At 35.0% G+C, this 14,048-nt stretch overlaps 1 non-coding gene across 1 annotated transcript; it reads right to left on the bottom strand.

Moving 5' to 3' along the window:
• Nucleotides 1–1,007: 1,007 nt before the first annotated feature.
• LOC136201621 (small nucleolar RNA R71) lies at nt 1,008–1,114 on the bottom strand. The gene has a single exon (XR_010673967.1). It is a non-coding gene; the product is annotated as a small nucleolar RNA R71 (small nucleolar RNA).
• Between the last annotated feature and the right edge of the window lie 12,934 nt (nt 1,115–14,048).

The following is a 14,048-nucleotide window of genomic DNA, read 5'->3' as shown; positions in this document are numbered from 1 at the left end:
AAGGCCTTTTAATTGAAGGAGTTTATGTTATTACATTTATATAATTTATACAAAGTTTAAAGGTGTTTTCTTTGCTTAATGCAAACGAATACATTTATTCCCTTTTCTAAAGCACTAAACGTTTCTGTCTTGTAAATTCATACTCAAAACAGAATTGATTTCTAACATTCTACATGCTCTAATCTAATTCTTATTCTATCAATTTCAAAACCAAATCCAATTAAACGATTTTCCATATTATAAACCTTGAAAGTAAATCAAACTGAATTAAAATAAGTTTTCGTTAAAATACGTTCCCTATGGGATCGATATATTTTTATTACTATAAGAGAAACCGTGCACTTGCGGAAGTCGCTCAACAAGTTTTTGGTGCCCTTGCCGGGGAACGACAAAATTTTTAACAAAAATTTAGATTTTTCGTGTTTTATTTCGAATCTAGGTTTATACATACTTATTCAAACTTTTATATTTTATTTATTTCAAATTACTAACATATTTATTTTTCAAATTCTGTTTTGAAGTAGTTTTAGTTCGTGCAAGATTTCAAGTTCATGCGCAGTTGTCGAAGTTCAGGCATTCCACTAAAACCGCTAGACCCAGAAATTGAAAAGACGATTAAAAAGAAAAAGAAAGACAAGAAAAATAAAACTCCATTAACCAATAGGCCGGGAGTGGCCGGTGTAACCAATAGTATCGTTAGACCCAGAATCACCGCAAACCAATTTGAAATTAAGCCAGCATTGCTTAATATGTTGCAAAATAATGTAACATTTTACGGGTTACCCAACGAAAATCCTAACACCCACTTGACAAATTTCTTTGAAATTTGTGACACTTTTAAAATAAATGATGTGACTGCCGAAGCAATCAAACTTCGCCTCTTTCCTTTCACTTTGAAGGACAGGGCCAAAGAATGGTTAACTTCAATGCCAGGCGCAACGTTTGAAACTTGGGAGCAATTAGCCCAAGCGTTTTTATCGAAATATTTTCCTTTAGCAAAAACCGCAAGAGTTATAAAAGAGTTAACATCTTTTTCTCAAAATGATAATGAAACTCTTTATGAGGCTTGGGAACATTTTAAAGAACTTCAACGTTTATGCCCCCACCACCAATTGCCCGCTGAACTTTTAATGCAAACATTTTATAATGGATTAAATCCTACAACTAGAGGTTCATTAGATGCAATGTCGGGAGGGCTATTCATGAAAAAGACATCTGCCCAAGCAAGAGAACTTTTGGAAGAAATGGCAATTAACAGCAGTATGTGGCCCGCGGATCGTGGACATATACCAGTGGCGAAACCATCATCCTCGAACACATCATCGGTTAAAGGTATAGTGAATCTTGATCCAGTTGCGATGTTACAAGCCCAATTTTCTGCCTTATCGCACAAAATTGATAGGTTTATGGCACCGTGTGATTCTAATGGTAATCCAATCCAAACGGATGTGGATTATGAAGGTATGAGCGAGATTGAACAGGTAAATTTTGTCCAAGGGCAAAACCAAACTAATAATCCTTATTCTAATACCTATAATCCTCGATGGAGGAATCATCCTAACTTTAACTCGAAAGATAATAATAATGCAAATGCTAATCAAAATCGTACCAATAATTATCAAAATCAATCAAGAGATACGATTAGCACTTTATCTTCTAAAATCGACAAATTTATAGATGCTATGAGTGGAAAAATAAGTAATCACGACGATGGTTTTAAATGGATCGAGAATAAATTCGATCAGCTTATTAAAAACCATTCATCTAGCATCCATAATTTGGAGGTTCAAATTGGCCAAATTGCTAAATCAATTCCATCCCGCAAAGAGGGAAGTCTTCCCAGCCATACGGAAGAAAATCCGAAAGAGCATGTGAGGGCTATCACTCCTCGTTCAGGGAAAAATTACTTAGGTCCGGAAATGCCCGGAGATTCAACTTTACCAGGAACTGATTTACCAAAGTCCAAAGAAGATAAATTAAACACAAAAAGTTCATCAATTGACTCAAATGCAAAAACTTTTGTACCCAAACCACCTTTTTCACACAAAGTCCGAAATAAGGACTATGACAAACAACTTTTAACGTTTTTAGATAACCTTAAAAATTTGCACATTAATTTGACATTTATGGATGCGATTACGCAAATTCCCAACTATGGAAATTTCTTAAAAGATTTAATTTCAAAGAAATTTAGTTGGGAAGGAATTTCATCCATTTCGCTAACTGAAGACTGTAGTTCGATAGTGTCGAGTAATTTGCCTACTAAACTCAAAGATCCCGGATGTTTTACTATTCCGTGTAAATTGGAAGATATTGAATTCCCAAGTTGTCTTTGTGATTTAGGAGCAAGTATAAATTTAATGTCATTGTCTATTTTTAATAAGTTAGGTTTAGAAGAAGATATCAAACGTACCAATATGGTTTTGCAATTAGCGGATCAAACCACTAAAAGACCATATGGTATAATTGAGGATGTTTTAGTTAAAGTTGACAAATTTATTTTTCCTACCGATTTCGTTATATTAGATTTTGCATATGACGTTAATTGTCCGCTAATATTTGGTAGACCGTTTATGAACACGAGACGTGCTCTAGTTGATGTGTCGGAAGGGAAAGTAGTTTTAAGGATAGGAGACGATAAGATTGAGTTTGATATGAACAAAGCGATGAAATATCCTACGGAGGAATTCGCTTGTATGAAACTTGATTTAGTTGAAGAATGTGTCAATGACATTATTCAAAAAGAAGAAATAATAGAACCTATAATGGGTGAAGAATTAGAAGATAAGGACCCAGAGCCTTTGATTCGAGAAGATGGACCAGTTCCGCCTTCAATTGTAATACCCCCTAAATTAGAACTTAAATAGTTACCAAACCATTTGAGGTACGCTTTCTTAGGCGAAGGCGATTCTCTACCTATAATTATCTCTAACAAATTAACACATGTTCAAGAAGAAAAATTGAAAGAGGTTGTTAGAAATAGGATAGGAAGTATGGGATGGCAAATTTCAGACTTAAAAGGAATTAACCCTAGTATTGTAATGCACAGAATTCACTTAGAAGAAGATAAGCCACCTAAAGCAGATAGGCAAAGACGCTTAAATCCGAACATGAAAGAAGTAGTAAAAAATGAGATTACTAAACTTTTAGACAATGGAATCATTTATCCTATTTCGGATAGTGAATGAGTTAGTCCAATCCATTGTGTACCTAAAAAAGGAGGCATAACTGTAGTAAGGAATGACAAAGGTGAATTAATACCTACGCAAACCACCACCGGTTGGAGGGTTTGTATAGATTATAGGAACCTTAACAAAGCAACCAGGAAAGATCATTTTCCTCTACCTTTCATTGATCAAATGATTGAAAGGATAGATGGTCATGCTTTCTATTGTTTTCTAGATGGTTACTCCGGATTCTTTCAAATTTATATTTACCCGGATGACCAAGATAAAACAACCTTCACATGTCCTTATGGAACCTTTGCATATAGGAGAATGCCCTTTGGTCTATGTAATGCACCAGTAACATTTCAACGTTGTATGACTGCGATTTTTAACGATTCCATTGAAGATATCATGGAAGTGTTTATGGATGATTTTTCAGTATACGGAGATTCTTTCGATGCATGTTTAGGAAATTTGGATAAAGTTTTGTCTAGATGTGAAGAAACGAATTTAGTTTTAAACTGGGAAAAATGTCATTTCATGGTTGACGAGGGAATTGTTTTAGGTCATAAAATATCTAAAAAAGGATTAGAAGTGGATAGAGCAAAAACTTCAGTGATAGAAAAATTACCCCCTCCAACTACTGTTAAAGGAGTAAGGTCATTTTTAGGACATGCACGTTTTTACAGACGATTTATTAAAAACTTTTCTGTAATTTCCAAACCACTTACTAATTTACTCATGAAAGACTCAACCTTTGATTTCAATGAAGATTGTGTTAAAGCTTTCGAAACATTGAAAGCAGCTTTAGTCAGTGCACCCATAATTGCTAAACCCGATTGGGATTTACCTTTTGAAATCATGTGTGATGCAAGTGACTTAGCCTTCGGATGTGTTTTAGGTCAAAGGAAGGATAAGAAGCTTCATGTTATTTATTATGCCAGTCACACATTGTCAGGTGCACAATTAAATTATACCACAACCGAAAAAGAAATGCTACCGGTAGTTTTTGCATGTGATAAATTTAGGTCATATCTGCTAGGATCTAAAGTTATTATATATACCGATCACGCAGCTTTAAGGTATCTATTTGCTAAGAAAGATGCAAAACAACGTCTGATTAGATGGGTTTTGTTGTTACAAGAATTTGATATAGAAATTAAAGACAAAAAGGGAGTAGAAAACCTTATCGCCGATCGTTTATCAAGACTCGAAGATGAAAATGGTCCTATAGGTGAAACTATCGGTATACGAGATGATTTCCCTGATGAATATCTTTATCAAATAAAAAGTGTCATGTCACCATTGTATGCGGATATAGCAAATTATCTCGCAGCTAACGTTGTTCTAGAAGGGTTAAATTTCCAACAAAAGAAAAAATTCTTTTCTGATGTTAAACAGTATTTTTGGGAAGATCCTTTCTTGTTCAAAACTTGTGGTGATGGTATGATTAGGAGATGCGTTAATGAAAATGAATACGGGTCTATAATGTCAGAATGTCATTCTAGCTCTTATGGAGGGCATAACGGCGTTAGTAAAACAGTAGCTAGGATATTAGAATGTGGATTCTTTTGGCCTACGTTGTTTAAGGATGTTCGTTCATTTATTATTCGTTGTGACAAATGTCAAAGAACCGGGAATTTAGGAAGGAAAGATGAGATGCCTCTCACAAACATATTAGAAGTTGAAGTCTTCGACGTGTGGGGAATCGATTTCATGGGTCCTTTTCCCCCTTCTTTTGGAAAAACTTATATTTTAGTAGCCGTAGATTATGTTTCAAAGTGGGTTGAAGCAATTGCAACCCCTACAAATGATGCTAAGGTTGTTGTTAGGTTTCTTGAAGATATATTTTGTAGATTTGGATGCCCTAGAATCATGATAAGTGATGGAGGTACCCATTTCATAAACCGAAGTTTTGAAACACTTATGAGAAAATATGGAGTACACCACTGCGTATCTACGCCATATCATCCTCAATCAAATGGTCAGGCGGAGATATCAAATAGAGAACTCAAATGGATTCTAGAGAAAACAGTTTCGTCTTCAAGAAGAGACTGGTCTTGTAAACTTAACAATGCATTATGGGCATACCGTACTGCATTTAAAACACCAGTAGGAATGACACCATATCGACTAGTGTATGGGAAAGCATGTCATTTACCAGTAGAATTAGAGCATAAAGCCTATTGGGCTATTAAAACACTTAACTATGATTTGCAACAAGCAGACAAGAAACGTTTGCTCAACTTGAATGAGTTGGATGAATTACGTCATTTATCTTACGAAAATGCAAAAATATATAAAGAAAAAGTGAAAAAATGGCACGACGCCAAGATTAAAGTCAAAAGCTTTAGCATTGGAGATAAGGTGCTGTTATTAATTCACGACTCCGATTGTTTCCATGTAAACTTAAGTCCAGATGGACAAGACCGTATTTAGTCGTTAAAACATTCGACTATGGATCTTTAGAACTTGAAGGACCTAACGGAGTTCGCTTTAAGGTTAACGGTAATAGATGCAAAATTTATTATGAAAATGCTCCAATTAAGGAAATTGAGTTCATAACAAAATTTTCTGAAGATTAATTTGTTAATTCTCGTGTACTTTTTCTTCATTTTGTTCTTGTTTGAATTTTTATTAGTTTAAATTTTTAGTTTTGTTTTATTTTATTTTTACACATTTCATTTTTATGATTTTTAGTTATTAGATGAATTTATATTAAGTTTTAGATACATGAAAATATATTTAAGTCATGTTTTTAATCAGATTTTAGGTTAATAGTTCGAATTAGAAGAAATTCAGAGATTCTCAGCCGAGAATTTGGGATTCTCAGTTGAGAATTTACATTTTCAAAATTGTCAAGAAGGTAAGGGATTTTTCTGATCTTACCGAGAATTAATATTCTCGGCCGAGAATCAGAAAATTGGGGTTTCGACGCCTGATTTCCGAAAGGAAATTAGCGTGTCGCGTCTCGGTCGCGACACGGGTGTTTTCTACACCATCAGACCTGTTTCTTCTTCCTCCTGCAGACACAGCCATTCAAACTCGAAAAATTGAGTTTCTTCAACTCCAAAAGGTCTGATTTTATGCCTTTTCGCATCAAAACAACACCTTCTTTCGTCCTATGATTTCTATAAATAAATCAAGAGGTTCAGAGTTCTGTTACTTACCTTTCTATTCATCTCTGTCAGACAAAAATCTGATATTCTAAAAACACCATTTTTAAACAAAGTTCCAGAAACATTTTTGTTCCTCAACCCAATGACTACCAAACACAAATCTTCCAAGCAGATTGCTACTTCACGCAATAAGCGTCCTGACTTATCAGAACGCTACGGTGCGCCATTTCCTATATGGACGAGTTCTTAAATAAAGAACTCGGGATCAGCGATGATATAAATCACTATCTAGAGAGATTGGGATGGACCAAGTTCGCCCGTATGAGGTTTCCTATTATTGGAGACTGGATTCTCGAATTTTTCTATACAGTTTGTTTCGTGAACAAGCGACAGGTGCGTCTTAGTTTTCGTAGGGATGGCGAAACCTTTACGTTTGGATACCCTGAATTACATGCCTGGTTTGGTTTTCCCCCGAGGGATACAACCAAACATCATCCTGGTAGAGATATGACATCCAGAGATATATGGAGGATGCTAACAGGATTTTGGCGTTTCAATCCTCGTCTCGCCTACAACCAATCCATCAACTCCAATTCGATGATGTATCTACACAAATTTCTGTGTCACAGTTTGTTCGGACGCACATTTAGTAGTGTTGTCAAAGACACGGATTTATATGTCCTTGGAGATATTTTCCAAGGCAATATAGTTGATACCTCCAAGATTTTAATGGAAGGTCTTGTTGCCGCTTCTCGATCCAAGGATAAGAAGATTGGTTTCGGCAATATCATATGTGGATAATTCTCGGGGCAAAGGGAACTATTTCTGTTCTTTGGAGAGATGCTGAATCTTTTCCAAAATTGGACTATGAGTTCTTGGAATATGAAGGCCTCGTGAAACGTATTTTTAGGACAGGCCCGCGTTTTCTTTCTGCACCAGAACGTCAAGCTTTCGTGCAGTTGAAATTAGAGCGTTATAGGGCTGACGAATCCCGATTGATAGGGATGAGTATTTAGAATAAGTCTAAGTTTGTTTGTTTTTTCCGTTTGTAAATATTTGCATGTTTTGTGTATATTACGTTTTTCTTTGTTTTTATGTTTTGATTCATTTTTGTACATATATGTTGTTCAATAAAAATTTCAATTCATTTTAGTTCCTTTCTTAGTTTGATCTTGGAATATATATATATATATATATATATATATATATATATATATATATATATATATATTTGTTCCATTTCCTATGCGATAATGAATCTATCTATACTAAATCCATTTCATGTTGATCAATTCTACTCATTCTTGCTTATATGAAGATAATAATGTTTGTAATGAACTAATATGACTTTTATTAATTAACACATATATCCATACTTTCATCACATTATATATCTAATCCATTTATATTTTGTTTCAATAGATTAAGGTTTTAATATCAGTTAATAAATACATGCACTTGTATTTATTTCATTAAAGATGATTCATTTAACTTATATGCTTAAATGTACATTAATGCTTCATTAAAATCTCATTAAGGCATTTATATCTCATTATTTTTCAATTAATAAGGATAAACCTTTGGTTTTTCTTATAATTAATGCCTTATCATTTATGTTTTTTAAGTACAGGTACATTTTTAATTAGGATCAGGACGTAATTACTCAGAAAATTGCACGAACAGAGTTAAAATTGCGTGAATATATGCCACCAGGGGCCGATTCTCGGCCGAGAATTATTAATTCTCGGTAAGTCCAGCGAAAACTGGCCAATTTCAGAGCGAATTCTTCTCTGAAATTGTCGTGTCGCGACCGAGAATCCAGATTATCGGTCGCGACACGCGTGCTGTAGGTGTGGGAATTCCGAATTTTTGCACTAAATTAAGCCTATTCCTATTCCTAATCTACCTATAACTCACTCTATTCACCCCTATAAAAACCTATTCCTTACACAAATATCACATCACCTCACATTATACCCAATCCCTTACTCTAAACTCTTTCCAATACATCACTTTTACTCTTCCCAATTTATTCATCACTATTCACAATCAATTACCTCTTCATCTACCTTCTCTTTCATTCAATTAAACCTTACAATTCCCAACTTATCTTCAACCTTTGGTTTTTCTTTCTTCATCTCTTCTTCTTTATTTTTCAAACCCTAAACACCACAATCATGCTTAGAACAAAGCGTGTTGGTCACAAGCCACAAGTTACGGAAGCTAATCGCCTTCGTATACATTGCGGGGCTTATTTTGACATAGCTTCCAAGGAAGAGGCGAATCGTTTCACTCATTTTTCTAATTCCAAAAGGGAGTTCGTGGACATTCACTTCCTTGACTTTGATTTGGTAAGAGAGTTAAATTTCTCTACTCGGATTAATGCTTTCATTGAGACTTTGGGTTGGCAAACATTTGTTTCCATGCGTTTTCCTAGCATTACGGAATATATTGTCGAGTTTTTGGTTACTTTGCAACTTGATAAGAAGAAAACTTCCATCTCTTTTAGAAATAATGGTGTGACTTACACCATAGATTATGAAGCCATGGGAAATATGTTTGGTTTTCCTACTAGTGATTTTCATGACAACCCTAGGGATTTTGATAATGACACAATTTGGAATACTCTTTCGGGTCAAGCATATTTTAACTCGAAAAACACTTCAAGTAAGATGATTAGGGACAATTGTGTGTTCTTCTTTCACAAATTCTTGAGTTTTTCCTTGTTTGGTCGTGTTGAGAGCTCCAAAATTCAAGTTAGGCATTTGTTCGTTCTTGATTGCTTGTTTAAAGGTTTGAGGGTTGATAGCATAGGTATGCTATTTGATAATTTGTATCGTGCTTCGAGGGCTCACACCATTCAAGTCCCTCTTGGTAATTTTATTACCGCTATTGTTTTGGGTGCACGTGGAGAGTTGGCCGATTATGATATGTCTTCCTACCATGGATATGTGCCAATTTTGGATATTTCGACTCTTGAGCGGGCTCACTTGTTGCTTACTTCGGTTCCTCCCGTCTTTATTTCTTATGAGTCCGTATTGCCCATCTTCGTGGTAATATGGGTGGAGGAACTTCGAGTTCACAATTTGTAGGTACCGAAGAAGGAGGAGAGGCGGAAGATGCGGAAGATGCACCACAAGCACAACCACAACCCCAAGCACCTCAAGATGATGATCCGGTTGATTTGAGGCAGATTTTGAACCCCAAATCAATTCACATAATCGCCAAATGAATTTACGGATTGATGATTTGGTGGAAAACAATATGGTGATGAATGACAACCTCAACAACTTGAGGAGGGAGCACAAGTCTACCCGTCGTCGGATGCTTTCGTTTTTCCGTCGACAAAACGTTGAAACCACACCGTCTCCAACGGATTCACCTCCACATGATTAGGTTTTATCTAGTTTTTTTTCTTCCTTTATTTATCTTGCTTTGTTATTTTACATTAAAGTTTGGTACAATGTTTTCTATTTTGTATTATGTTTCGTACATTTTGCTTATTTTATGATGGATGCTTTGATAATTTTTCTTTCTTTATCCGTATGATTTATTTCGTACTACTTTTTCGTGTTTTATCCATTTTTGCACCAATGAGGACATGGTCCAAATTAAGTGTGGGAGGAGATATTGCATATATCATTTTATTACACGTACGAATGAATGCAACGAATAAGAATAAATGACATCCATATTAACATAAATACATATTAATATTTTTAAGCAACATTAACAAATGCAACACTTGTTTTATGCAAATGCAACATATATTGGAATTTTTCACCGAAATGATTATTTTTAGGTTATCATTATCGTTAGAAATGATATTTCTATACGGGCAATATTTTTCAAATTTTACGGGCAATATTTTTCAAATTCTTTTCAATCTCTATTTTATATCATGCAATTCATGATAAAATAAATCTTATTTTAAATTTTAAATTAGGTTTATAGGCATTAAATTGAACTAATAATTTTAGCTCGGTTTGATTTCGTCTTACATTAACACCAATTGAAGTTTTTAAGGAAACTTTAGCCATAATACATGTTGAATTTTAAGGCAATATAGGATGAATGTGCTATTTTTCTTTTTCCCAAGTTACAATTCTAATTTCATATAATCAATTAGTTGAATTCTTAACTTTCGGCCACGATTGAGACCAACCTTATCACAATCGAGGTATGAAATGGAAGAAAATTAAGTACCGTTTACTTTTGGCCACGGTTGCGACCACCCTTATCACAATCGAGGTATGGAAGGAACGTTTAAAAAAACAAAAATTAAGCGTGTTTAAGTTTAAAGTAACGATTGCGTCCACCCACGGCATGGTCGGTACCTCTTAAGCAAACACAAAGCAATAAAATGCATAAAAAGTTACAATCGAGACCACCCTTATCTTGGACATAACTAAGCAAATAATTAATCCAAATACTTACTCAATTCATATAATAGTTTAGTTTTGGGAAAGGAAATTTTGTGCTTTGAAATGCCCTGAGACGAAAGACTCAATAACATGTGTGCTTATATTCCTGAATACTTCAATTTAAAATTGAAATACAAGACGAATGATATATCGTATTTATACTAGTTAATTTGATATTTTGCGTATAAATTTGTCATGCGAAGTTAGTCTTTTTGGCTTAACTAATTCAAAAAGGAATGCAAAGATATATGTTTTATTTACATAAAGAGATTAGTTAAAGAATAAATTCAATGAAATTTTGCTCGGGACTAGCAAAAGATTAAGTGTGGAGATTTGTTAAGCCCAAAATATACCTAAAATATCATTAGTATTTACATCAATTTTGCTATAAAATCGCACTGTTTATATCTATTTCAAATACTTTTACGTTCAAATATGTTTCTTTTATGCAAGGTACCTAAATATTTGGTAAAATCTAAATAGGAACGACAAGAGGTTAAAAATGAAGGAAAAACGCTACAAAAGGAGTCAAAGACGATGAAAATCAAACGCGCCGAAACGAGGACGGGTGTAGACACCGAGTCGGAGGACCTGTGACGAAAACCTGAAAACAAGACGGTCGAAGCGATTGATTCCGGAAGTTTTGAAAAATATATAAAGAATAATAAGCGGAGGAAAATTAACGGCACGGCGCGGGCGCGCAACGGCATCCCGCACGCGGACGACGATGGTCGAACGCCCGCTCGACGGCTCGAGACGTGCGCGCGGCGTCCGTCGGACGCACCGCGAGTGGCACGCTCTCGACGTCCGAGCAATGCCTGGGACCGCTGGCGGTGCGTGCCCTCATGGGCCGTTGAGCGCACGTGCCTGGCAGCGTGGGGCGCGCGTTCGGCGGTCGCGACGTACGAGCGTCTGGCTGCGCGGAACGCGCGCTCGGCGGCCACAGAGTACACGCGTCCGACGGCGCGGGGCACGCCCCGAGGGTCGCCGGGCAGGCGCCCAACCACGTCGGGCGGACGCCCGACGAGGATTGGGCGCGGGCGCCCAACCTCTCGTTGGGCGCTCGCCCAACGCCGTTGGGCGATCGCCCAACGAAAGTTGGGCGATCGCCCAACGAAAGTTGGGCGGCCGCCCAACAAGGTTGGGCGGTCGCCCAACCACAATGGGCGACGCCCAAATTTTTTTGGGCGTCGCCCATTGTTCCGGGATCCGCTTCCCTATATAAGGACACGGATCCCAAGGTGAAAAGGAGGGCTTTTGGAGGATTTTTTTGAGGAGGAAAACTTTCTCACTCTAAACATTTTTAGAGAGAGAGTGGATTTTTTTGAGAAAAATATTTTTTCTCAAAAATTCCAAATTTCCTAAGTTCAATTTTTACTAAATTTTCATTAAAAAACGGAAGCTCGCGGTTCGTGGAATCAATCGGCTTCGACTGTTAGATACCGAATTAAAAGTATTATCCGAGGACTAGACTCTTTATTTTATTTAATTTATTTCTCTCCTTCTATTTTTTTTTATGTTATAGTTTTTTATTCCTTTAGTCATTTATTTATTTTGTCACGTTTTATTTAGTTAGCATATTTATTTAATTTTCGTTTCGTGTTAAATAAAATTCGGTTTTGTTTTAAAATAAAAACCTCGTTTTGACTTCCCAATACGAACCGTGATCCGATAAAAAGGTAGTTCGGGTGTCGAAAACGTTGTAATTATAAGTTTTTTAATTTAAAAGAAATTTCCAAATAATGTTTTAAAATAAAAACATCGTTTTAGGAACTTCCGTTTTCGACTATGATCCATTTTTAGTAGTTCGGAAGTCCAAAACGATTGAATTAGATTTAATTTAAGGCTTTTGAACAAATCTGGAAAATATTGGAGTGCTGCTGTAATTTGCCAATTCTGTCACTAAAGGCTGTTTACCGACGGATTTTCCGTCGGTAAATCTGCCAAAATGTAAAAAATGTCATTTCAGTCCCTTTTTCTTAACTTTTAGACTTTTAATCCTTAGTATATATATATATGATTATGTAATACATGTTTTTCAACTTATTTTAGAACTTTCGTATATATATCTATTTTAGAATATTTGTATATCTCTTTTTATTCTATTTTGTAATATAAGTATAAATATATATATATATATGTATTTTTCCCTTTTTTTATTAACTTAGGTTATATTTAAATATTAGTTACTTGATATTTTGAGAAATAATGAATAGACATTAGCATATGGTATTTTTGATACTTAAACTATATTAATTATGTATATATATGTATAGTTTTTTTTAGAATATTTGGGTTATTTTAGTGATTATTGAGTTAAATTATTTTTAGATAAGTATTACTTTCTTAGTTATAGGATTTACTTATTATTTTCACATTTCAAAGTATAAGATATGTTGTGTTTATTATCTTCATATACATATAGTGATTTTTGGTTAAATCTTATTTTCTTATCTTCCTTTTTGATTTAAATGTATACATATATATATATGGTCTAAAACCATTTTCTTTATTCTTTTGGCCCATTCATGGGTCCATGTTCCAAAAGGGCTTCATTTGAGTGTAAATGTTAGTTTATTGTAATTTTAATAGTTAAAGAGTCCATTAAGTAAGTGGGGAAAATAAATCACCAAAAAGAGAGTTTTCAATTGAATTATTTAAACTAATGTTTTTTTTAGATTTGTAATGTAAATAAATGGAGTCATTCTTATTAATATTTCAAATCGTCTTCAAAATACCAAGTTTTAAAACCCTAATCCGTTCCAAAGGCGGATTAAAGGATCATTGTAATTAAAATCGTTTTCTTTGCGAATAATAGAGTTTTGAACCATTTTCTTAAAGAATTTGTACAAAATAAAATTGACTTGTATGATTAACCACGTTTTCTTATTAAAAGGCTTTTACTTTAACGTTTTCAATTACTCGAGTCGTTCCAACGGCGATTCGGGTAAGCTTCATCAAACGGGGTTTTAAAACGCACCTAAATCGTTCCAACGGCGATTAAGGTGCGAACCATGTAAATAAACTCGTTTTGGGGAAATAAGTTAGCGTAGAATAAACACACAACATAACATTTGAATACGGTTGTAAATAAATCACTTCTTCTTCCCCCCCCCCCCCCTCTCTGTGTATGTATAAACATAAATGGGTGATTCTTTACTGATGTGGCTTTTCAATAATATATGCTCAAAATGGTTTCTAAAAAGAGAAAGAAAAGGGTTTCAAATGAATTTTAAACTTAAAGAAGTATACGATTAGTCCGTTATCGCCTAACATGCTGAGTAGGAGGCTGGTGGTTCATAACCGGGCGATGTCGGGGTGCCTAGTAGCCTTTCTCC

The sequence above is a fragment of the Euphorbia lathyris genome, chromosome 7 (assembly GCF_963576675.1).
Source record: "Euphorbia lathyris chromosome 7, ddEupLath1.1, whole genome shotgun sequence".
Classification (NCBI taxonomy): Eukaryota; Viridiplantae; Streptophyta; class Magnoliopsida; order Malpighiales; family Euphorbiaceae; genus Euphorbia; species Euphorbia lathyris.
The sequence above is the reverse complement of the archived record's forward strand: the minus strand, read 5'-3'. Positions and strand labels throughout refer to the sequence as shown.